Source organism: Nerophis lumbriciformis, linkage group LG07 (assembly GCF_033978685.3).
Source record: "Nerophis lumbriciformis linkage group LG07, RoL_Nlum_v2.1, whole genome shotgun sequence".
NCBI classification, from domain to species: Eukaryota; Metazoa; Chordata; class Actinopteri; order Syngnathiformes; family Syngnathidae; genus Nerophis; species Nerophis lumbriciformis.
In genome coordinates this window covers 40,338,845-40,364,439 of record NC_084554.2, presented here as the reverse complement: position 1 = coordinate 40,364,439, position 25,595 = coordinate 40,338,845, and the positions used below count along the sequence as shown (strand labels likewise).

The 25,595-nt window shown below is 39.1% G+C and overlaps 1 protein-coding gene across 3 annotated transcripts in view; it reads right to left on the bottom strand.

The window, feature by feature from the left end:
• Window positions 1-25,595, bottom strand: part of LOC133609500 (A-type potassium channel modulatory protein DPP6-like) — a 464,599-nt gene that overhangs the window by 193,545 nt on the left and 245,459 nt on the right. The window lies entirely within an intron of this gene.

The window sequence follows — 25,595 nt, the reverse complement described above, 5'->3', positions numbered from 1 at the left end:
AAAACTGAACTGGCTACAAAGTAAACAAAAACAGAATGCTGGACGACAGCAAAGACTTACTGTGGAGCAAAGACGGTGTCCGCAATGTACATCTGAACATGACATGACAATCAACAATGTCCACGCAAAGAAGGATGAAAACAACTGAAATATCCTTGATTGCTAAAACAAAGTAGATGCGGGAAATATCGCTCTAAGGAAGACATGAAACTGCTACAGGAAAATACCAAAAAAAGAGAAAAAGCCACCAAAATTGGAGCCAAGACAAGAACTAAAACACTACACACAGGAAAACAGCAAAAAACTCCAAATAAGTCAGGGGGTGATGTGACAGGTGGTGACAGTACACCTACTTTGAGACAAGAGCTATATTGATGCATGCTTGGTTATGGTTTAGATTCATATCCAACAATTGCGACAACAACTTTTTTCTGTCAACTGGTTTTCGTTGTTTAATGATTTCTGCTGGTGGTGTGCCTCGGATTTTGCCAACACAAAAAATGTGCCTTTGCTCAAAAAAGGTTGAAAATCACTGCAATAACCCATTCCACCAACCACCCTGTTTTTTTTCATGTATCATTGGTACTTTAACTTTAACTTGAGCTATTGTGTCCTTGGGCAAGACACTTCACCCCTTGCTCCTGATGGCTGCTGGTTAGCGCCTTGCATGGCAGCTCCCGCCATCAGTGTGTGAATGTGTGTGTGAATGGGTGAATGTGGAAATAGTGTCAAAGCGCTTTGAGTACCTTGAAGGTAGAAAAGCGCTATACAAGTATAACCCATAATTGGCGCATTTACTGCGTTCTTTGGTTAAAGATGAAGCAAAGTTCCTTTTAGTTCCACAAGAGGGAGACCATCCTTAAAAAGTTTTATTGGACAACCCCAACAAACCCAATATGGATGCCTTTACGTGTAGAAAATGGCCGGCGAGGACATTGTAAGTCGGCAACAGTTTGTACCTTTGCACACCTGGGGAGATAATATGACCTTTCCCCAAACGAGCCGCTTTGCAGACTCCACCCGAGGTCTTCCGACGCCCGCAGCCATTATTATTGGCGACGCGGCGGATAACGCTGACATTTAGCCGAGCCCAAACACTGAATATTTATTGCCGTATTTAAAGCGCGGGCTCCCAACTGGCTGACAAACATTTAAAAGTGACAACAATCGTGATGAGGCAAAGCGGAGGAGCTAATCTCCACATCAGACGCCGACGTCACGCCTCCTCACATGAACCACGCCGTCTGCGAAATAATCCAGCCTCTTATCAGGCAAAGACGCGCGGTAAACAGGAGGTCAATTATCTGCCGGCGAATCACCCGCCGCCTCGTTTGGCCATCTCATCGACCTCATTAGGGGGCGACAGCGAGGAGGAAAAACATCTAAGAGAGCTTAAAGTGTGATAACGGAGGATGACCCGACACCAACCATTCACTGCTCCCACAATGACTTGAAGGAAATATAATCTAAGGCGTCAGGGTGATCACATCTGACAAGTGCAACGGCGCCTCATAAATATTACATGCGGCGCTTCCTGGAAGAGGCGGACCCAGAACTATTTGCATTCAGTGCAATGCCATTTGCGTCCTGTAGTTGCCGCACAACAAAATGGTATGATCGCCCGAAAAAGTACTGTATTTTTTGGACTATAAGTCGAAGTTTTTTTCATAGTTTGGCCGGGGGTGCGACTTATACTCAGGAGCGACTTATGTGTGAAATTATTAAAGGGGAACATTATCACCAGACCTATGTAAGCGTCAATATATACCTTGTTGTTGCAGAAAAAAAGACCATATATTTTTTTAACCGATTTCCGAACTCTAAATGGGTGAATTTTGGCGAATTAAACGCCTTTCTATTATTCGCTCTCGGAGCGATGACGTCACAACGGGAAGCAATCCGCCATTTTCTCAAACACCGAGTCAAATCAGCTCTGTTATTTTCCGTTTTTTTTCGACTGTTTTCCGTACCTTGGAGACATCATGCCTCGTCGGTGTGTTGTCGGAGGGTGTAACAACACGAACAGGGACGAATTCAAGTTGCACCAGTGGCCCAAAGATGCGAAAGTGGCAAGAAATTGGACGTTTGTTCCGCACACTTTACCGACGAAAGCTATGCTACGACAGAGATGGCAAGAATGTGTGGATATGCTGCGACACTCAAAGCAGATGCATTTCCAACAATAAAGTCAAAGAAATCTGCCGCCAGACCCCCAGGTCCTAGCTAATGTCGCTATACCTTGCTGTTCTTTCCGCCATGTTTGTTTGTCTTGGCATCACTGTGTGACATCACAGGAAAATGGATGGGTGTATATAACGATGGTTAAAATCAGGCACTTTGAAGCTTTTTTTTAGGGATATTGCGTGATGGGTAAAATTTTGAAAAAAACTTTGAAAAATAAAATAAGCCACTGGGAACTGATTTTTAATGGTTTTAACCCTTTTGAAATTGTGATAATGTTCCCCTTTAACACATTACCGTAAAATATCAAATAATATTATTTAGCTCATTCACGTAAGAGACTAGACGTGTACTCCGGCTTCCTCCCACTTCCAAAGACATGCACCTGGGGATAAGTTGATTGGCAACACTAAATTGGCCCTAATGTGTGGATGTGAGTGTGAATGTTGTCTGTCTATCTGTGTTGGCCCTGCGATGAGGTGGCGACTTGTCCAGGGTGTACCCCGCCTTCCGCCCGATTGTAGCTGAGATAGGCTCCAGCGCCCCCCGCGACCCCAAAGGGAATAAGCGGTAGAAAATGGATGGATGGATGGATGGGATTTAGCGATTAGGAGTGACAGATTGTTTGGTAAACGTATAGCATGTTCTATATGTTATAGTTATTTGAATGACTCTTACCATAATATGTTACGTTGACATACCAGGCACGTTCTCAGTTGGTTATTTATGCCTCATATAACGTACACTTATTCAGCCTGTTGTTCACTATAATTTATTTATTTTAAATTGTCTTTCAAATGTCTATTCTTGGTGTTGGGTTTTATCAAATAAATTTCCCCCAAAAATGCGACTTATACTCCAGTATATGTTTTTTTCCTTCTTTATTATGCATTTTCGGCCGGTGCGACTTATACTCCGAAAAATACAATAGCCATTTTCCTTACTTCCGAACACCCAAATTAGATGTTACGTTTCTGTCAGGCATCTAAATGGACACCTATTACCTACATTACCACTAGGATTACCTTGACTAGGGGTGGGTACCTTTCACATTTGAACAAATACGGTACCTGGTAATAACGGCACGCTACGTCACCAATTTTTGGTACTTTAGTGTGTTCATTTATACACTCAAAGTTCGATATAATTAAAGTTAAAGTTAAAGTACACACCATACTTGCCAACCCTCCCGGATTTTCCGGGAGACTCCCGAAATTCAGCGCTTCTCCCGAAAACCTCCCGGGACAAATTTTCTCCCGAAAATCTCCCGAAATTCAGGCGGACCTGAGTGACGTGTCGACAGCCTGCTTTCACGTCCGCTTTCCCGCAATATAAACAGCGTGCCTGCCCAATCACGTTATAACTGTAGAATGATGGAGGGCGAGTTCTTAGTTTCTTATGTGGGTTTATTGTTAGGCAGTTTCATTAACGTCCTCCTAGCGCGGCAACAACACACAACAACAGCAGTCACGTTTTCGTCTACCGTAAAGCAGTTTGTCTGCCGTAACCAGCAATGTTGTGACACTCTTAAACAGGACAATACTGCCATCTACTGTACATGCATATGTGACAATAACATCTAGGGCTTTTAGAGAGTGCAGTGCACAACTGCGCACACAACAAGGAGACGAAGCAGAATGCATCATCAGAGAGGGTGTTCAGCATGGTTAGAAAAATAGTGACAGAGAATAGAACAAGGATGGACAATTCAACCCTTAACTCAACAATGAGTAGATGAGTGTTATGTGTGTGTAAATAAATGAACACTGAAATTCAAGTATTTCTCTTATTTCTCTTATGTATATATATATATATATATATATATATATATATAGCTAGAATTCACTGAAAGTCAAGTATTTCTTATATATATATATATATATATATATATATATATATATATATATATATATATATATATATATGAAATACTTGGTGAATTCTAGCTGTAAATATACTCCTCCCCTCTTAACCACGCCCCCAACCACGCCCTCCACCCACCTCCCGAAATCGGAGGTCTCAAGGTTGGCAAGTATGAGTCACACAATTAAAAAACACGGGCAGTGTGGCTGTAGGAAACCTCTTAATGTATTTTTTAAATTAATTCCATTAGATGGCAGTAGCTGCATTTGAAATATGATGAGTGGTTAGCAACCAGCTGTAAAATGTTGCCTGTTCACTGCTCGAAAAGACAAGACCCCACATGTGACTGACTGAGCTTAACTTGCATATTTTTGCTTTTTCTTTGGCTTTTTTCACAAACATAAGAAAAGCAACTGGTGTCCGCCGTCACCATACAGTGGGTCTGGTTTAGTTTATGCCTCATCCCGCACTTAAAGTTAAAGTACCACTGATAGTCACACACACACTAGGTGTGGTGAAATGACTTTCTGCATTTGACCCATCACCCTTGTTCCACACCCTGGGAGGTGAGGGGAGCAGTGAGCAGCAGCGGTGGTCGCGCTCGGGAATCATTTTGGGGTTTTAACCCACAATTCCAACCCTTGATGTTGAGTGCCAAGCAGGGAGGTAATGGGTCCCATTTTTATAGTCTTTGGTATGACTCGGCCGGGGTTTGAACTCACGACCTACCGATCTCAGAGCGGACACTCTAACCACAAGGCCACTGAGCAGATTGTGGGTGTTGGGGTCCATAAAATACCGATCGCAGTATACCCTTTTTAAAAAAAAAAAAAAAAAGTTATGCGCTGTAGCTCGACTGCCTAAACATGCTTGCACCAGAAGGTTTGGACATCCCCGGGTCGATAGTTTGTTATTTTTATTTACCCTAAATTCCAGACTACAAGCCGCTACTCCCCCCCCCCCCACGCTTTGAACACTGTGGCTTATAAAACGGTGCGGCTATTTAATAGATTTTTCTTTGCTGACGGCCATGATGCAAATGGTTTTCCAAGTAAAAACAAGCAAATACACTGAAGAGGTGTGTTATTGTCTGTGCTATTGCGGCATTTGCAGGTGCTGCTGTGTCCTTTTTAGCGCTTTCAACCGGAAGTAGAAGTGCCGTTCCATTTTCTAACAGTCCATAGCGCTTCGACTTGAATGGATTCTTCATTCATCAATCCAAGCAACGTTTGTAAGTTTTACAATATTACAATTCTTACTTACGAAACCGTCCCATGTGTGATGTCTGTAGGAGTGTTTTCATGCATATTTGTACGTGCTATCGTAATGTAATCAAGCCAGCGTCGGTAGCAAAAACTATTATGCCAACATGTTTTTGAGTGTCTGTGTTAGTATTATTAACTTACGATGGCATTCTTTTTGTATTGTTTCAGTTCCACAAATTCCTCAGTATATTCACCAAAATGTCACCGTGGAGTTATTGAGTCTGTTTAGCTGATTGGAGAGCTAGCTTCCGCAGCTAGTGTGTCCATGCTCAGTGGCCTCAGTGGTTAGAGTGTCGGCCCGGAGACTGGGAGGTTGTGAGTTCAATCCCCGGTCGAGTCATACCAAAAACTTCAAAAAATGGGACCCATTGCCTCACTGCTTGGCACTCAGCATCATGGGTTGGAATTGGGGGTTACGTAACCAAATGATTCCCGAGCGCGGTGCACGCTGCTGCTCACTGCTCCCCTCACCTCCCAGGGGGTGAACATGGGGATGGGTCAAATGCAGAGGACAAATGTCACCACACACAGTGTGTGTGTGACTATCATTGGAACTAGGGATGTCCGATAATGGCTTTTTGCCGATATTCGATATTCCGATATTGTCCAACTCTTTAATTACCGATACCGATATCAACCGATATATACAGTCGTGGAATTAACACATTATTATGCCTAATTTGGACAACCAGGTATGGTGAAGATAAGGTACTATAAAAAAAAATTAATAAAATAAAATAAGATAAATAAATAAATAAAAACATTTTCTTGAATAAAAAAGAAAGTAAAACAATATTAAAACAGTTACATAGAAACTAGTAATTAATGAAAATTAGTAAAATTAACTGTTAAAGGTTAGTACTATTAGTGGACCAGCAGCACGCACAATCATGTGTGCTTACGGACTGTATCCCTTGCAGACTGTATTGATAAATATTGATATATAACCAGAATATCAATAACAGAAAGAAACAACCCTTTTGTGTGAATGAGTGTGAATGAGTGTAAATGGGGGAGGAAGGTTTTTTGGGTTGGTGCACTAATTGTAAGTGTATCTTGTGTTTTTTATGTTGATTTAATAAAAAATAAAAAATAAAATAAAAGAACGATACCGATAATAAAAAAACGATACCGATAATTTCCGATATTACATTTTAACGCATTTCGGACATCTCTAATTGGAACTTTAACTTTATGACGATGACTTCTGTTTTGTTTGAGCAGCCGTTTTACTGCCGTGTTCCAGACACCGTTTGGAAACAATTAAGGTACGTAAATATACTTTTACAGAATATTACTGTGTAAATAACTAATTTCGCAACGTATATATCTGTGGCTAATAGTCCGGTGCGGCTAATATACGGGAAAATCTTTTTTTTTTTTTTTTTAAATGAAGTGGGTGCGCACTATAGTCCGGAAATTATGGTACGGTTTTTTTTTATTGTTCCTTTTTGGAGACTTTCATTAAGATTGTATTTTATTTTATTTATTTGACATGGACACAACAGTTACGTTGGACATACCAGATGCACTGCCTTAAGTAATATAGCAAGAAAATGCAAATTTTCAACACCTGTCCACAGGATGCTCATAGGATATAGAATACGTGTTAATATGTTACAAAATTTGATCGACTTTGATCTGATTTCTGCCACAGTTTCAGACAACTGGTGAATAGGTTTAGGTCGGTTTGCAGTTTTAATTCAGTGGGAAGAGTGTTCCACAGTCTGGCTCAGTTAGAGGAAAAGGTGGATTGTCCAAAAGATGTTCTGCACTTAGGAACCACAAAGTCCCCACTGACTGTGGATCTGGTGTTAGGTCTGCGAGAGCCTAGACGTCTGACAGCCAGACTAGAGACCAGCGGTGGCACGCGATTGGTTTAAAAAACAATTTCATTGTGCTAAAATGTACAACATTGTCAAATGTAAAAAGTTTCCCAATGACATCACAATGTCATTGGATTGCCTGCTTGTACATGGATATGATTGTCTTCAGGGCTGTGGGTGAAGTGTGCGACCACGAGGTTAGACCAGGGGTCGGCAACCCAAAACATTGAAAGAGCCATATAGGACCAAAAATACAAAAAACATATCTATCTGGAGCCGCAAAAACTGAAAAGCCGTATATAAGTCTTATAACGAAGGCAACACATGATGTAAGTGTCTATATTAGTTTTATTAGCCTACTATCAAAATGACTATGTGTCGCAGGCTGAAGCAAATCTTCGTTGACAGAAATGTTGAAATTGAATATGTATTGTAACATTTTTACAACATCAGAAATCATTAGTAAATCAAATCAGAGGCTTCTCAGAAGGTGAGATAACTCCTGGAAATTACTATCTTAGAATGGCCAAAGGTGTAGATGTGTGTGTCCAAGTTAAAGGAAACGGCAGTCTGTCTCCTTTTAATGGATTTATTACAATCTTTGCAAGCTGGGTAATGTTTGCTGTGGTCTGGAACAACATGGCACACACAAACTATCTGAAATGCAGCCAATATTATGTGTGTCATGAGACATGCAAAACTAAATGATATACAAGGAGGACACAAGTAAAGGAAATTAAATGAGCTCAAATATACCTACAAACGAGGCATAATGATGCAATATGTACACACAGCTAGCCTAATTAGCGTGTTAGCATGGATTAGCTTGCAGTCATGCACTGACCAAATTTGCCTGATTAGCAGTCCAACAAGTCAATAACATCAACAAAGTTAATCTTTGTGCATTCAGACAGAGCACAAAACTTTTGGTGAACAAAATGAGACAAAGAAGGAGTGGAAGATTTTACATGTAAACAAACTGCTGCATCACAGTCCACAGTATGGTGAGTTCAACAACCTCCGAAATAAGTAGGACAAAACGATGTTCACCAAATACTCTCATCTTTGAAGCATACACACAAACATATTAAACAGTGGGCTTTCTAACAATTGGGAAGTTTTGTGTCATGTTTGTCCTCAAACAAAAAAACATACTAAAACAAAAAAATATATTTTTCCCCCCATATTTTTCCATTTCTTATCCTTTTTTAAAGATGTTCCAGGGAGCCATTCATCCATCCATTTTTCAACCGCTTGTCCCTTTCAGGGTCGCGGGGGGTGCTGGAGCCTATCTCAGCTGCATTCGGGCGGAAGGCGGGGTACACAGTGGACAAGTTGCCACCTCATCGCAGGGCCAACACAGATAGACAGACAACATTCACACTCACATTCACACACTAGGGACCATTTAGTGTTGCCAATCAACCTTGAGAGAATATCATTGCGTGTAAATAGAACAGAGCAGCTTGACGAGACACTTGACCAATGTTCCCTCTAAGGTGCGCGCCTGTGCAATTGCGCACTGCTCAAGCGTCCTCTGCGTACGGCAAATCTATGCCACGCACAAAATCAAATAAAAAAATAAGCGCATAACAATTTTCGACACACGGACACGACAGAGAAAACAGTTTTCGTCATCATTGTTCAAATATTGTAACGTCTGTCGAGACGCTTTGAGGACATTAATTCCATTGATCACTTTACTGAGCAAAACTCTTTATTGTTGGCCATAAACACATCACCAAAACATCAGTAAAAAAAATTATATCTAGCATAACTGGTCATTTTCTGCAGTACAAACCAGACCAAAAGCAACTTTGTTATATCAACAGCAGCCGCTCGCTCTTTCTCACTTGCACCAACACATGCACATATGGCACTTAGCCGGTGATGCATTTACAGCCACACAAAAAGTCGGACAACTCCAACACCACACATAAAGTGTCATTCCAGGTCGTTATACTATGATTTACCAATCAAATGTGTGCTTAATCTAGTGTCATTTATTAAGAATCTTAATTTATAAATATGAATCATGAAATGCTGTTAGTATATTAAATAAATACTAATAAAAATATATTTTTTACAAACAGGAAGTTGCAGGAATGTACACATGATCCCCTGCTTACATCTCATTGTGCAACATGTGAATGTTTTAATGGGAACTAAATGCAATGTCTGAAAGGGGTACAAATTATTTCCAAAGCAGGACCTCCACCCAGACAAACATCACAAGTACACAGTTCATGAAAAACAATATTTTTTGTTATTGTCATTGTAAGTGGGCCTAATCACTTATATTACAAAATAACCTCAGGGAAATGACTGCTGTCATTTGATTATAATAATAAGAGAATGTTGTCTGTCTATCTGTGTTGGCCCTGCGATGAGGTGGCGACTTGTCCAGGGTGTACCCCGCCTTCCGCCCGAATGCAGCTGAGATAGGCTCCAGCACCCCCCGCGACCCCAAAAGGGACAAGCGGAAGAAAATAGATGGATGGATGGAGATTGAACTTGTTATTTAGTCAAGTTTGGGACAGGTGTGCTGCTGGTGTAGCCACAGTGTGCACGTCTGATGTTGCTCACATGGGCTCCACTGAATGCTCAGGGAGTTTTTGCGTTTGCTCACACACATGAAAAATTAGAGGGAACATTGCACTTGACCTTTTTACACACTTTTTACCTGGCTTTGGAACTTTACATCAACAATTATTCCTAAATCCTTTGCCTCTTTAACTTCTTGGATAATTTAATCCTTTGCCTCTTTAACTTCTTGGATAATTTCATACCTTAACTCAATTGTTTGAAGGCTGTGCTTTAATAAAGAAACAAATTGAGTTTGTTTTCATAACATTCAGCTTCAATTGAGATTCTGTCAACTGCTGCCCAGCTTTTTTGATTGAGACTTTTATTAGTAGATTGCACAGTACAGTACATATTCCGTACAATTGACCACTAAATGGTAACACCCCAATAAGTTTTTCAACTTGTTTAAGCAGGGATCAACGTTAATCAATTCATGGTAAAGCTAGAGTGGAATTCTTTGCAGGCACATGAATAACTGTGTGGTCTGCATGGAGCTGGCAGTTGACACCCTGGCAACAGTTTGGAAGGTCATTGACATACATGGCAAATGACAACGGCCCCAATACAGAGACTTGTGGCACTCCCATGTCATTAGAGCGAAGACTCAACTTAATGCCATTGATCTTAACACATTCTTGTGCTTGAGCAGATATTTTGAAAAGCTAGAGGATTGTTTTTTTTTAATCAAAAGGCTGTGGTCAACAGTATCAAAGGCCTTTTTGAGGTCTAGAAACAACTTGACCTTTGTCTGGACAGCTCCCACTTTTACCTGAACCCAAACTGCTGGGGATGGAGCAGTCAGTTTGATTTACTGTGTCAGCTTGTAAATACGCAATCAAAACAACGCGATTGTCTCTGGTGGAAAAAAACATTTGATCGCGTTAAATAGAACGTTGTTTTATGGGATCACACTGTATCAAACTTTCAATCAATCAATGTTTATTTATATAGCCCTAAATCACAAGTGTCTCAAAGGGCTGCACAAGCCACAACGACATCCTCGGTACAGAGCCCACATAAGGGCAAGGAAAAACTCACCCCAGTGGGACGTCGAAGTGAATGACTATTAGAAACCTTGGAGAGGACCGCATATAACTTTTTAAACTTTGAGTGTACGTCACGGGTGTCGAACTCGTTTTAGATCGGGGGCCACTAGGAGAAAAATCTACTCCCAAGTGGGCCGGACTGGTAAAATAACGGCATGATAACTTAAAAATAAAGACAACTTCAGATTGTTTTTTGTTTAAAAATACAATAAGCACATTCTGAAAATGTACAAGTTATAATGTTATTGGGGTTTTTTTACACTTACATGTTGCGGTTAATAGTATTCTAAATTTATTTGTTGTTATTTATACTTTCTGAATAAATTATGTGATAATGTTCATCAGTCAACTCATTGGTGTTACTTTTCAATCTATCAAGATACAAAAATAATACCAAAATCAAATTATAGGATGTTATTTATATAGTTTGCTCATTTTCCTCAACTGGTGCACTAACATCATGTGGTTTATTTTAATGTTTTTACATATGTAGCATAATCTACAGAGAAACAAATAATTGCTATTGCGACATCTAGTGGACACATTTAGAACAGCTGTTTCTTTCCTTCAAAAATGTTGACTCATATTTATACTTAGCAAACTCATCCCGCGGGCCGGATAAAACCTGTTTGCCATCCATACGTTTGACACCTCTGGTGTATGTGATATTACTTTGTTATTATTCAGCATGTATTGTCACACTTAGCGGATAATAACTGTGTTGTGCACATCGAAGAGTCATTTGCAAGCATTCTGTGACAGCGATACTGTTGTGTTCCCAGGATGCAGAAGGCCGACGAGGAGGCAAAGTGCAGGTAAATAACTATTTAATGTAATGACAAAGACAAACAAAAGACAAGTACCGCTTAGAAGCATAGGGAAGGGCTATGCAAAAACAAAACTAAAACTGACAGGCTGCAAAACAACAAAGCGGAATGCTGGAACACAGCAAAAAACCCCGGTAGGAGGAAAGAGTGTCCACATGAATGACTATTCATTCTATACAAAGTCCTGACAAAGAATGGTGGTTCAGACTCAATAGACCCAATTACTAACAGAAAGCAGGTGCTGGGAAAAGTGCTCAAAGGCAAAGAGCGCAAGACAGGAACTAAAACTACACAGAAAAATACCAAGAAACTCAGAATAAGGCACATTCATTCATTTCAGTTGGTCGTAGGTTGCCGTAGTTAAAAAGTAGTCTTTGCCATTAAGCTGAATGTGCCGGGTCTTGTCTTTTGTTGAGCCCTACAAAGTGTTTATACTGTAACACTTGTACTTATCACACATCAGATGTTTGATTATAACATGCATCTTTGTTGAACGGTAGATCACCAAATTTAGATGTGTTTAAATGGCCATGTAAAATTGCTAATGCTAAATCGGTAGCATGTATATGGCATATCCAATGTGAAGTAGCATCAAGCTAGCGCATTTTTGGGAGAAGTGGAGCATTACTTTTAACTCCATAAGGCATTATTTGCTTTGGCATGCAAAATTGCAGCATTACCTACAGGCAATCCACTATAAATAGGCCTTAAGCCGACGTCGCGTCTGCAACCGTGACGTGCAAGAAAGGTATCGGAATGTAATGTTGCTGGATTTTACGTGAATCTGCACTCCGGTGGAATCGGAGTCCGAAAGATGTAAACAAACTCAGCTTAGCAAGCAAGACTGAATCACGCATGTTGCTTTTACCACTGAGGTCTTTATTTAAAACAAAACACGGGCAGTGTGGCTGTAGGAAACCTCCTGATGTATTATTCTTAGTTAATCCCATAAGATAGCAGCAGCTGCATTTGAATTATGATGAGCGGTTAGCAACCAGCAGCGGCATCTAGCTATGCATGCGCTTTAAAATGTTCGAAAAGACAAGACCCCACATGTGACCGACTGAGCTTCACTTGCACATTTTGCTTTTTCTTTGGCTTTTTTCACAAACATAAGAACAGTGGGTCTGGTTTAGTATTTGCCTCATCCCGCACTTAAAGTTAAAGTACCACTGATAGTCACACGCACACTAGGTGTGGTGAATTTACCCTCTGCATTTGACCCATCCTCTTGTTCCACCCCCTGGGAGGTGAGGGGAGCAGTGAGCAGCAGCGGTGGCCGCGCTCGGGAATCATTTTGGTGATTTTTTTTTTTTCCCCAACTTTTTTTATTGGTATTTTCAAATAGACAGACAAAAGTGCAAGTCGAAACAGTACAATTTTAAAGTCAGTAAATGATTCACACCCTTTCCCTTAAAACCCAAACCACCCACCCACCCTCCCACCCCACTCAGGTCCCACCAACGAGGGACAAATGGCATATAACAAGTAAGACGACAAAGACAGACACATTCTCACACACACACACACATACGAGGCCAGAGACAGGCAGATATATAATAAAATATATATAATAATAATAAAATAAAAATAACAATTTAATAATAATAATATATAATGAAATAAAAATAGAATAAAATAATTATAATAAATAAAAGGGAGATTATTCTCATTTTGGTGATTTAGCCCCCAATTCCAACCCTTGATGCTGAGTGCCATGCAGGGAGGTAATGGGTGCCATTTTTTAAAGTCTTTGGTATGACTCTGGTATGAACTCAAGACCTACCGATCTATGCACTACCCACCTGATAAGTCCGAAAGAGATGATACGGTATTATCTGCTCACAGATGCTACCTATTGGTGGTTTGAGCACACTGAAGCTAGTTGTGGATCATACCAAAGACTATAAAAATGGGACCCCATTACCTCCCTGCTTGGCACTCAGCATCAAGGGTTGGAATTGGGGTTTAAATCACCAAAAATGATTCCCGGGCATGGCCACCGCTGCTGCTCACTGCTCCCCTCACCTCCCAGGGGGTGATCAAGGGGGGTCAAATGCAGAGAATAATTTCACAATCATGGGTACTTTAACTTTAACTTTTTAAATTAACCAACCCCCAATGCGGGCAGCACGGTGGAAGAGGGGTTAGTGCGTCTGCCTCACAATACGAAGGTCCTGAGCAGTCCTGGGTTCAATCCCGGGCTCGGGATCTTTCTGTGTGGAGTTTGCATGTTCTCCCCCTGACTGCGTGGGTTCCCTCCGGGTACTCCGGCTTCCTCCCACCTCCAAAGACATGCACCTGGGGATAGGTTGATTGGCAACACTAAATTGGCCCTTGTGTGTGAATGTGAGTGTGAATGTTGTCTGTCTATCTGTGTTGGCCCTGCGATGAGGTGGCGACTTGTCCAGGGTGCACCCCGCCTTCCGCCCGATTGTAGCTGAGATAGGCTCCAGCGCCCACCGCGACCCCGAAGGGATTAAGCGGTAGAAAATGGATGGATGGATGGAACCCCCAATGCTTCAGTCACACGCAGGATTCTCACAGGAATAAGGCACAACGTAACGTGGACCCGCTGTATGTTCACCTTGCTTCTTCTTACACTTGTTTGAGCATCACAAACACTAAAAAAAAAGTAAACGAATAAAAGCGATATCTTCTTTTTACGCTTGTAATACAGTTAGAAGTCGCAGTTTAACCCTGTTACAGACTATATTTTCCCCCTTGATTTCTGACAGGAGCAATTGTTAAGAAATCAGAAGACATTGATCTCAAATGACAAAAATTACACTTTCCGCTCCAATGCGAGTGTTTGATGTCGGCCATCTTTCCTCATCTTATCACGTTAGCGCTTCATCACCGCCAGTGGAACCGGCGGAAGCGACACAAATCGCTGATGATTAACGCCGCTTTTTCTTTGTCTTGCCGCAGCACAGCAAGAAGAAGAAAAACCCCGCGTGTGAGAAGATCAGATAGCAGCTTGTTTAAAAAAAAAAACTTAGTTTGTGCACGACTCCTGGCCAAATAGAAACAGGTGGATAAAAAGACAACGTCTCTTCTTCTCTCTCTCTCACGCTGCCTAAGAGCTCCCGCTAAGGCGGCGGCGGTCGAGTGGTAAAAGGCAGATTATTGGCGTCCCCATGTTGAAGCCCTCCTCATTAAATGCCGGACGCTGTGATCCGACTTTAAAGCCGCACTGAGCCCCAAATAGCTGTGAGAAGTATCCGAATGCCGACTACCCACAGGAAGTCACACAACTCCTCCCTGTGGGCACAACAGCCGCACCAAAGAAGTGTCACGTTTGATGCTTAGTGCCACTCTCCTCCGTAAAAATTCTTGGTTGAAGCAGAGCTGAGGGATGTAGCGCTCCTTGGCGCCCCCTGCAGTTGTGAATGCAACATAACAATATTTGATGAAACTATTTGGATTCGAACACAACATTTGACGGGCTGAACCATGAATTGATTAACGTGGACAACTCCGACTTAAACAAGTTGAAAAACTTATTCGGGTCAATTGTACGGAATATGTACTGTACTGTGCAATCTACTAATAAAAGTCTCAATCAATCAATCAAAATGAGGACCATACTTGCCAACCTTGAGACCTCCGAATTCGGGAAAATGTGGGGGTGTATATTGTAGCCCGGAAGAGTTAGGGCTGCAAGGGATTCTGGGTATTTGTTCTGTTGTGTTTATTTTGTGTTACGGTGCGGATGTTCTCCCGAAATGTGCTTGTCATTCTTGTTAGGTGTGGGTTCACAGTGTGGCGCATATTTGTAACAGTGTTAAAGTTGTTTATACGACCACCCTCAGTGTGACCCGTATGGCTGTTGACCAAGTAAGTCTTGCAGTCACTTACGTGTGTCCGCAGAAGCCGTATAAAACATGTGACTGCGCCGGCATGCTGTTTGTATGGTGAAAAAGTGGACGTTAAAGGCAGTGCCATCACGGCACGCCCTTAATATTGTTGTCCGGGTGAAAATCGGTAGAAATTCGGGAGAATGGTTGCCCCGGGAGGGGCACTGAAATTCGGGAGTCTCCCGGAAAAATCGGGAGGGTTGGCAAGTATGACGAGGACGCTGTGCTTGGGTGTGTATCGACCATATAAGGACTGTATCGACCATATATGGACTGTATCGACCATATATGGACTGTATCGACCATGTAAGGACTGTATCGACCATATATGGACTGTATTGACTATATAAGGACTGTATCGACCATATAAGGACTGATATTGGCGAGAGCGTCCTGCATACAGTAATCACATATTCATAATTAAAAAAGTAGTGGGGGCGCACAAAAAAAAAAGTCAATTCACATCCGAATCGCCGTTCTTATTCATCCCGATTCTATATCAGCTCATAATTTTCAAAAAATTGATTAAAAAAAAAATTCTATATAATTGTATATATATATTGTATATAATATGGTGGATTGATACGACTGTGATCCGGCAGCGATGTCCTGCTGCTCCCGCATCATCACGTCTCGGCTCGTCAAAGTTATTCTAGTTTATAAATCATGCCTCCCATCTGGATACTAGGAAGATTTAGCCATGAATCTAAAAGTTGTTCATCTGTGACATCCGGGGATGAAGACAAACACAGTACAACCGAAGGCAGTGTCTGCAGGGAGACTTCCTTGTTAACCCTTTGTGTGCATCATGATTCATTCTTTATAAAAAAAAAAAGGAAAGATACGGACATCCTATCAGTCGTCCTCACAGTGAGAGCAGACATTGTACAGTAAGCTATCGTTTTATTATGTATGTAGTTTGTATTTTTTGTTTAGCACTTAGCGATAATGCTACATGATGCTAGTGTTTCACTAAAGCTGAATCTGTCTAGCAGAGCTTCTAAAACGTGTAGGTCACCCTCCTTATATTCAGGATCAACAATATAAGGTTCTGATCGTCATTTGTCCCAGAGTAATTGTTATTGGCTCCCACAAAGTCTGCATGACTTGCATTGTTGTTGGTGGGGAAGGGATCTGCGCTTCCTACCTCTATGTCACGCAATGACGTGACTGGCTAGCTCATTGTCTCTCAAAATGGCCCAAGAATCATGGTGAAATTGATACTATTTTGATCATATATATTTACTCGCAAACTTTGTAAGTTTTTCGGTGTCATACATCAGATATATATGATAATAGCTTCAATTCAAGGCAACTTGTTTTTCCACTCGACTGGTACTTTAAGTTAAGTTCACGACGCAGTAAGTTGAATGATGCGGACACATTTGTTACTGGGTACTTTCTAATACACGCATACCTTGGAGACTTTGTATGTGTAAATGAAATGCAACGGTAATTATTTTATACTTGTGTATCTTGACAAAAGGTGTGTAGGACTGCAATAATGTTCATGTCTAGCTTGTGTGCTATTCTGTGCTTAGCTGTTGTGTAGCTGCTAGCTCCTAGTAGCTTATAGCCTACGATGTTTACCTTTTGTGAATGACTTGACTAATATAGAAGAAAAGAGCAACCTTGTGTGTTTATTGGAGGACGGTTAGATGTTAACTGGCTGTCTAGTTTTTCACAAGTAAACGGACCGCAGACATTTTAGATGCAAGTCGATATCACCCGATATTTATGTATCGAACAGGTGTCAATATCAGAATGAGACTCCCCTTCTCAGAAATGTGTCTAATACAAAGTCATGCTGTTTTAATGTTACTGTGGTCTCGTTTGAGATACATTACACAACTAGCGTAACACTAACTGTATTGTGAGTCTGAGAAGCTAAAGTCACATCCACCAAGCTAAAAATTATTTGAACAGTTTTTGTCAATAACGGAGCGGCATCTCCTCATCCGGAAACAACAACACCGGAAATGTGTCCCGTGGAAAACCGTCCAAACGGAACTCTCTAATAACTAAAGTTCCTTGGGTGAATAATGTAAACTCACCACACCGGTATGTTTTAGCGCTTTCATGGCGAGTTTACTGACAGATATAAGTAAGAACTTTACACTACTTTATATTAGAAATGGCAACAGCGGAGGATGAATGTCACATAACAAGACGATGGAGGAAAAGAAGCTTATCGACTACGGCGTCGGCACGGACTACAAAGTCCGACGCGCACAATTTTTCAGGATTTATGCAGATCCCAAATACAGATCAGCAGGTACCAGAAGGTAAGAGAAGTTGCTTTTGCATAATATTGCGAAACAAAACCCCGGTGTTGTTCACTTGAGTCATATTGCCATCATAGTGCAGCCTACACTTATCTCTTATGTTTGACTGCCATCTACTGGTCACACTTATCATTACACCATGTACCAAATAAAATAGCTTTGAGATGGGTAAGCTCAACCAAACTTATTCCTTACATTAGGCGCACCGGGTTATAAGGCGCACTGTCGAGTTTTGAGGGAATAAAAGGATTTTAAGTACGCCTTATAGTCCGGAAAATAAGGTATGTCAAATTTGCATCCGTAACAAGCTCCTCACAACGTTGGACACAGTTGTCCAAAAATGTGCGAGGATGACATGTACGGTAATTTGTGGTGTCAGTGGCAACCCTGCATGATTTCCACGCTACCTGTCATTAAACCCAAAAGAACATTCCCGGCACAGTTTCAATAACAACATGACCGCACAATTGGCTGCAAGACAACAAAATAGCCACACTATTAGCCCAAATTGCCTCTCCTGAGTCACCTCCGCCATGTTGGGTGAATAATGTAAACTCACTACACCGGTATGTTTTAGCGCTTTCATGGCGAGTTTACTGACAGATATAAGTAAGAACTTTACACTACTTTATATTAGAAATGGCAACAGTGAAGGATGAATGTCACATAAGACGATAGAGGAAAAGAAGAAGCTTATCGACTACGGCGTCGGCACGGACTACAAAGGCAGACGCTCACAATTTTTCAGGATTTATGCAGATTCCAAATACAGATCAGCAGGTACCAGAAGGTAACAGAAGTTGCTTTTGCATAATATTGCGAAACAAAACCCTGGTGTTGTTCACTTGAGTCATATTGCCATCATAGTGCAGCCTATACTTTTCTCTTATGTTTGACTGCCATCTACTGGTCACACATATCATTACACCATGTACCAAATAAAATTGCTTCGAGGTGGGTAAGCTCAACCAAACTTATTCCTTACATTAGGCGCACCGGGTTATAAGGCACACTGTCGAGTTTTGATGGATAAAAGGATTTTAAGTACGCCTTATAGTCCGGAAAATAAGGTATGTCAAATTTGCGTCCGTAACAAGCTCCTCACAACGTTGGACACAGTTGTCCAAAAATGTGCGAGGATGACATGTACGGTAATTTGTGGTGTCAGTGGCAACCCTGCATGATTTCCACTCTACCTGTTTCAATAACAACATGACCGCACAATTGGCTGCAAGACAACAAAATAGCCGCACAATTAGCCCAAATTGCCTCTCCTGAGTCACCTCCGCCATGTTGGGTGAATAATAAAACTCACTACACCGGTATGTTTTAGCGCTTTCATGGCGAGTTTACTGACAGATATAAGTAAGAACTTTACACTACTTTATATTAGAAATGGCAACAGTGAAGGATGAATGTCACATAAGTAATAGAGGATGAGAAGAAGCTTATCGACTACGGTGTCGGCACGGACTACAAAGGCCGACGCTCACAATTTTTCAGGATTTATGCAGATCCCAAATACAGATCAGCAGGTACCAGAAGGTAAAAAAAAGTTGCTTTTGCATAATATTACAAAACAAAACGCCAGATAATATGTCTTACCTTACACACACACCATGGTAATACTTGTATGTTTAATGCGCCGACAATCCATGAAGCGGTGTGGCTTCATAGCTTACCAAAGTCGTACTAAAACATTTTGATAGAATTTTGAATGCTGTGTGTAATGTTCTATATTTTCAATGGAACATTTAAAATGTTGGTGTTGTTCACTTGAGTCATATTGCCATCATAATGCAGCCTACACTTATCTCTTATGTTTGACTGCCATCTACTGGTCACACTTATCATTACACCATGTACCAAATAAAATAGCTTCGAGGTGGGTAAGCTCAACCAAACTTATTCCTTACATTAGGCGCACCGGGTTATAAGGCGCACTGTCGAGTTTTGAGGGAAACAAAAGATTTTAAGTACGCCTTATAGTCCGGAAAATAAGGTATGTCAAATTTGCGTTCCTAACAAGCTCCTCACAATGTTGGACAACAGTTGTCCAAAAATGTGCGAGGATGACATGTACGGTAATTTGTGGTGTCAGTGGCAAGCCTGCATGATTTCCACGCTACCTGTCATTAAACCCAAAAGAACAATAACAACATGACCGCACAATTGGCTGCAAGACAACAAAATAGCCGCACAATTAGCCCAAATTGCCTCTCATGAGTCGCCTCCGCCATGTTGGGTGAATAATGTAAACTCACTACACCGGTATGTTTTAGCGCTTTCATGGCGAGTTTACTGACAGATATAAGTAAGAACTTTACACTACTTTATATTAGAAATGGCAACAGTGAAGGATGAATGTCACATAAGTAATAGAGGGATAAGAAGAAGCTTATCAACTACGGTGTCGGCACGGACTACAAAGGCCGACGCTCACAATTTTTCAGGATTTATGCAGATCTCAAATACAGATCAGCAGGTACCAGAAGGTAAAAAAAAAGTTGCTTTTGCATAATATTACAAAAAAAAATGCCAGATAATATGTCTTACCTTACACACACACCATGGTAATACTTGTATGTTTAATGCGTCGACAATCCATCAAGCAGTGTGGCTTCATAGCTTACCAAAGTCGTACTAAAACATTTTGATAGAATTTTGAATGCTGTGTGTAATGTTCTATATTTTTAATGGAACATTTAAAATGTTGGTGTTGTTCACTTGAGTCATATTGCCATCATAGTGCAACCTACACTTATCTCTTATGTTTGACTGCCATCTACTGGTCACACTTATCATTACACCATGTACCAAATAAAATAGTTTCGAGGTGGGGAAGCTCAACCAAACTTATTCCTTACATCAGGCGCACCGGGTTAGAAGTTGAGTTTTGAGGGGGGAAAAAAGGATTTTAAGTATGCCTTATAGTCCAGAAAATAAGGTATGTCAAATTTGCGTCCGTAACAAGCTCCTCCCAACGTTGGACACAGTTGTCCAAAAATGTGCGAGGATGACATGTACAGTAATTTGTGGTGTCAGTGGCAACCCTGCATGATTTCCACGCTACCTGTCATTAAACCTAAAAGAACATTCCCGGCACAGTTTCAATAACAACATGACCGCACAATTGGCTGCAAGACAACAAAATAGCCGCACTATTAGCCCAAATTGCCTCTCTTGAGTCACCTCCGCCATGTTGGGTGAATAATGTACACTCACTACACCGGTATGTTTTAGCGCTTTCATGGCGAGTTTACTGACAGATATAAGTAAGAACTTTACACTACTTTATATTAGAAATGGCAACAGTGAAGGATGAATGTCACATAAGTAATAGAGGATAAGAAGAAGCTTATCGACTACGGCGTCGGCACGGACTACAAAGGCCGACGCTCACAATTTTTCAGGATTTATGCAGATCCCAAATACAGATCAGCAGGTACCAGAAGGTAAAAAAAAGTTGCTTTTGCATAATATTACAAAACAAAATGCCAGATAATATGTCTTACCTTACACACACACCATGATAATACTCGTAGGTTTAATGCACCGACAATCCATCAAGCGGTGTGGCTTCATAGCTTACCAAAGTCGTACTAAAACATTTTGATAGATTTTTGAGCCCCGTGTGTAATGTTCTATATTTTCAATAGAACATTTAAAATGTTGGTGTTATTTACTTGGGTCATATTGCCATCATAGTGCAGCCTACACTTATCTCTTATGTTTGACTGCCATCTACTGGTCACACTTATCATTACACCATGTACCAAATAAAATAGCTTCGAGGTGGGTAAGCTCAACCAAACGTATTCCTTACATTAGGCGCACCGGGTTATAAGGCGCACTGTTGAGTTTTGAGGGGGAAAAAAATGATTTTAAGTACGCCTTATAGTCTGGAAAATAAGGTATGTCAAATTTGCGTCCGTAACAAGCTCCTCACAACGTTGGACACAGTTGTCCAAAAATGTGCGAGGATGACATGTACGGTAATTTGTGGTGTCAGTGGCAACCCTGCATGAATTCCACGCTACCTGTCATTAAACCCAAAAGAACATTCCCGGCAGAGTTTCAATAACAACACGACCACACACATTGTGCGGCTGCAAGACAACAAAATAGCCGCACAATTAGCCCAAATTGCCTCTCCTGAGTCGCCTCCGCCATGTTGGCCTGAAGAGGCTCCGTGCCGAGAGTGGAGCTGCGAGCGGCTGATTACCGAAGAGCCGGCGCTATCTGGGTTGAGCTGCCCTCTATCTATACGTCCTCTGCACACACACACACACACACACATCTCCCCTTTGCACCTTTCAGCCGCAGCGCACCATCCATCAGGAGGCCGCGACAGGACCTCACGTAATCGCAGCGGGTGCACTTGTTTTTTTCCTGTCCCACCTTTTTTTTCTTTTTTTTTTGGCACGTGGGCGAGCGCCAGATGTGTCTACAAGCGCTTGTTTTACATGGAAGGGTTGACACGGGAGGACCAAATCAACAACACTTTATTACCAACTACTTCTGTACTGCTTATCAGGGTCACAGAAAAGGGGTGGAGCCTATACTCCAACAGCTGCACATAAGCTACGTGAAGCGCTACACTATCAATGGTGCTTTATACTAACCACGCACGAGTGGAGTCATTTTCCAACCTCATCTAAATTTTTATGAGACATTAATTCACTCATTTTCCGCAGCTTTTCAGGGTCACAGGCGAGCTGGAGCCTATCCCAGAGGTGCCGGTCGCCAGTCAATTACAGGCTTTAAAGGACAACTAAATCATATAGAAATAAGGTGAGTGGATATTCCAAATATATCTCACGATAGGAGGTGATACTAGAAGCAGACAGAAAAGTTATGTATACAAAATAATGATATATTAAATATAGAATAATGATATTCATTTAATTTGTCTTTTTTTGATTTGACATATTAAAAAAACGTACAAAAACATGAATTAAATCTATATAAGAAGTAAATTATATCCTTATAGATAGTAATTGAATATTCACTTAATTTGTGTTTTTTATTTAACATTAAAATATATTATAAAAATGTACAAAACATGAATATATATAATATGTGAATTATATAATTATAGAATTAATATATATTAATTTAATATTAATTTTTGTTTTTTAATTTGACATAAAAAATATAGTATTAAAATATACAAAATCTATATATGTAAATTAAATAATTTTAGATATTAATTTAATATCAATATAATTTGTGTTTTGATTCAACATATTAAAGTATATTGTAAAACAGTAAAAAAAAACATGAATTAAGTGTAAAAAATATGTCAATTATATCATTACAAATATTAATTTACCTTTTTTAATGTTTTTTTAATTGACATATTCAAATATATTATAAAAACGTAAATGAAAACATATATATGTAAATGATATCAATATAGAAAATATATTAATTTAATATTCATTCAATTTGTGTTTTTTTTAATTTGACATATTAAAATATATTATTAAAATGTACAAAATAATATGTAAATATTATATATAAAAATTTAATATTTTTTTAATTTGACATATTAAAGTATATTATAAAAATGCACAAACACATGAATGAAATCTACATATAATTTAAAAAAATGCACTATAAAATTAATATATATATTAATATAATAATCATTTAATTAGTGATTTTTTAATTTGGCACATTAAAATATATTTTAAAAACGTACAAAAACATGAATTAAATCCATGCAATATGTAAATTATATCAATAGATATTCATTTAATGTTAGTTTAATTTGACATTAAAATATAGCACAACAACATGAATTAAACATATGTATATTATATCATAGAATATATATTAATTTAATATTTAATTAATTTGTGTTTTTTAATTTGACACTAAAATATATTATAAAATCATACAAAAACAAATTCAATCTTTATAATAAACATATAAATACTTGTGTAATATACATAACATAACAGAAGATTCATAATAATATATATATTGTTTAAATGCTTGAATATTTGAATATCTATTTTGTGTTGAAATATGGGCTCTACAAATAGAAATATCTGCAAATGTATACTCCAGTTTTTATTAGTTTGTTCAATTAATCGAGTAATGGCATAAAAATAAACTTTATACGTTAGGCTCATAGTTGCACTAAACAACAACTTTTCTGCTTGCCATAACCTTTATTATTATTTTTTTTATTTAAATAAATGCACATCTTCAATATGTGCGTTTATAATACAAATATGTTTTTAATAAATACACATCAACATGTGCGTTCATAATAATACACATATTTTTTTAATAAATGCACATCATATGTGCATTCATAATAATACAAATAATTTTTAATACATGCACATCATCAACATGTGCATTCCTAATTATACAAATAATTTTGAATAAATGCACATCACCAACATGTGCATTCATAATAATACTTTTTTTAAATAAACGTACATCATCAACATGTGCATTCATAATACAAATATTTGTTTAATAATTGCACTTCATCAACATGTGCATTCATAATAATACAAATATTTTTTAAATAAATGTACATCAACATGTGCATTCATAATACAAATATTTGTTTAATAAATGCATATCATCAACATGTGCATTCATAATAATACAAATATTTTTAAATAAATGCACATCATCAACATGTGCATTCATAATAACACAAATATTTTTAAATAAATGCACATCATCAACATGTGCATTCCTAATAATACAAATATTTTTAAATAAATGCACATCACCAACATGTGCATTCATAATAATACAAATATTTTAAAAATAAACGTACATCATCAACATGTGCATTCATAATACAAATATTTGTTTAATAAATGCACATCATCAAGATGTACATTCATAATAATACACTTTTTTTTTAAATAAATGCACATCATCAACATGTGCATTTATAATAAAAATAGTTTTAAAATAAATGTACATCATCAACATGTGCATTCATAATACAAATATTTGTTTAATGAATGCACATCATCAACATGTGCATTCCTAATAATACAATTTGTTTTAAATAAATGCACATCATCAACATGTGCGTTCATAATAATACAAATAACCCGCCACAATTATCACGGCATGTTGCTCCCATGTGTGCCTTATTGCAGCAACCATACAGAAACCATGTTTTTTGTATTTTTGTATTTTCAAGTTCCAGTCTCGATTTGATCACATTTTATTACTTCAAATTACGATAAATCGAAGCAACAGAAAGTAAATCCGATAATTCTTTTCTAATCAAACTTATCGATTTTTATAGGAATTAACAATTTATAATACATTAACATTTTAAATTATATTTTCATATTAATTTGATTAATTTAACAAAAATAAATACCTATCAGGATATTAATAGTAAAACAAATTAAAATGCGTTAAAACGTTTCAAAGGAGTGTTACACAGACCTAAAAATAAATATTGTATATGATATACTTCACACAATTGCACTGCTTTATGAACATTTTGGTAGTACACTTTATTTAACTTTACGCACAATAATCAAAAAGAGCTCTTGGGTATGATGCAGGGCATCATATTATGGTATTAATATTTTTCAACGGGAAAACCGGAAAAGTCAGCATTATTTTTTTCTTTGCGCACACACACACACACACACACACACACACACACACACACACACACACACACACACACACACACACACACACACACACACACACACACACACACACACACACACACACACACACACACACGTTGGCATTATAGATCTGTGCAGGTGTACTTAATGAAGTGACACCTTCCCTATGCAATCATGTGGACTTCCTTGGTAATGACAACATGGGTGGCAAGTTGA